The following is a 2,154-nucleotide window of genomic DNA, read 5'->3' as shown; positions in this document are numbered from 1 at the left end:
ATCCTCTTTCTTTCAGACTCCTTGGAAGGAAGCAATCTTAAGAAAGCACATAACCTTATAATCCAATCCCTGTCTTGTTTTCTCCCACCTTCATGTAATCTTTTTTTATATTCCCTTCTTAATTTCAAATGTATAACAGAAACTGCAGAATGGGTGTGCTGCATAGTCAGCAGTGGTGGTGGGGGCAGCACCAGTGGCCCAGCTAGCAAGATGGCAGGCTCAGTCAGGGTCAGACATAGGCTAGGAGGCAAGGGCACTGGTGCTGCCCCCACGACCTGCCCAGTTGGGATACAGCTGGCGGCTGCAGCTGTGGATACAGTTAATGCTGCCTCCCTAACGGGGTCCAAAAAAATGAGTTTGGAGGAAACAAAGAAGATGACCAGAGAGGACTGGAGAAAGAAGAAAGAGCTAGAAGAATAGCAGAAACTGGGGGGCTGGGGACTGGTAGTGATGAAGAAGGAAATGACATCAACCCTCACATTCCTCAGTATGTTTCTTCAGTGCCATGGTATATTGCTCCTCAAAAAGATCTAAAGAGAATTCCATACTAATAAGTACCGCAAAGGAGCATGTGAAATCTGTGGGGCCATGACACAGAAAAAGAAAGACTGCTTTGAGAGACTTAGGCGAGTTGGAGCAAAATTTACAAGAACTGACATAGCTCCAGACGAAAATGTCAAGCCTCAGCTGATGTTTGACTATGATGGGAAAAGGGATAGGTGGAATGGCTACAATCCAGAAGAACGCATGGAAATTGTAGAAGAATATGCCAAAGTTGACCTGGCAAAATGAACACGGAAAACCCAGAAACTCCAGGAAGAATTAACCTCAGGAAAATTAATGGAACAGGCTAATTCTCCAAAACACCAGTGGGAAGAAGAGGAACCTAATTCTAAAATGGAAAAACACCATAATAGTGAGAATGAGGATGAAGGTAAATATGTAGATGACATTGACATGCCTGGACAGAACTTTGACTCTAAGAGACTGATTACTATTTGGAATCTCAGGATTCGAGAAGATATTTCAAAATATTTGCAGAATTTAGATCTAAATTCTGTTTCGTGTAATCCCAAAACTAGAGCGATGAGAGAAAATCCCTATGCCAATGCAGGAAAGAATCCAGATGAAGTGAGCTATGTGGGAGACAACTTTGTTAGATACACAAGTGACACTATTTCAATGGTTCAGACACAGTTGTTTGCATGGGAAGCCTATGACAAGGGATCTGAAGTGCATCTGCAGGCCGATCCTACCAAACTAGAGCTCTTGTACAAGTCTTCAAGGTAAAAAAAAAAAATGACTCCAAAGAACAGCAGAAAGAAAGCATCCTGGAAAAGTGTGGTGGCCAAGAACATTTGGATGCCCCTCCAGCTGAGTTGCTTCTAGCTCAGACGGAAGACTATGTGGAGTACTCAAGGCATGGGACAGCCATTAAAGGATGGGAGCAGGCTGTCGCCTGCTCCAGATATGAGGAGGATGTGAAGATCCACAATGACACGTGCATCTGGGGATCTTACTGGAAAGAAGGCCGATGGGGATACAAATGCTGTTACTCTTTTGTCAAACACTCCTATTGCACTAGAGAAGCTGGGGAGGAGATTGTGAATTCAGAGGAACGTATTGTAAATGATATAACTAGAGAAGAATCTGTGAAAAAAACCTCAAACTCTCATAGAGATGCATTAGGAAAAACTACAAGAGGAGAAAAAGAAGAAGCATTGAAAGAGCAGCTCAGATAGTAATGATGAAGAAAAGAAACATGAAAAACTGAAAAAGGCACTGAATGCAGAGGAGGCCCTCTTCATGTCAAGGAGCTCATGCAGATTGATGAGAGGAAGGGGCCTTACAATATCCTACATGAAACTTGGGGACCCACCCAGGAGGAAATGGAGGCCCATAGAATGAAGCGTCAGTGGCCGGAAGACCCCATGGCCGATTTCCTTAGATAGTAGTAACTAGTTGTAGACAGTCACTCATGATAAACACAGCTGATGATATATTATTTTCAGCTTCTTGCCAATGATTGTAGATGGAAAAGTCAGTGTCTGCTCATCTTGCTGCCTGACTTTAATAAAGCTTTCAGAAGTCTAATAGTAAATCCATTCCTTTCCACGCTGAAAAAATAGAAGAAAAAGAAAGAGGATGTACATT

General features: G+C 42.8%; 1 pseudogene; it reads left to right on the top strand.

Annotated features, from left to right (window-relative positions):
* The first annotated feature begins 210 nt into the window (after positions 1 to 210).
* LOC102420285 lies at positions 211 to 1,952 on the top strand (annotated as a pseudogene).
* The last annotated feature ends 202 nt before the right edge of the window (positions 1,953 to 2,154 follow it).

Source organism: Myotis lucifugus, unplaced genomic scaffold (genome assembly GCF_000147115.1).
Source record: "Myotis lucifugus unplaced genomic scaffold, Myoluc2.0 scaffold_379, whole genome shotgun sequence".
In the NCBI taxonomy this organism is placed as follows: domain Eukaryota; kingdom Metazoa; phylum Chordata; class Mammalia; order Chiroptera; family Vespertilionidae; genus Myotis; species Myotis lucifugus.
This window is presented reverse-complemented; position numbering and strand designations above follow the sequence as displayed.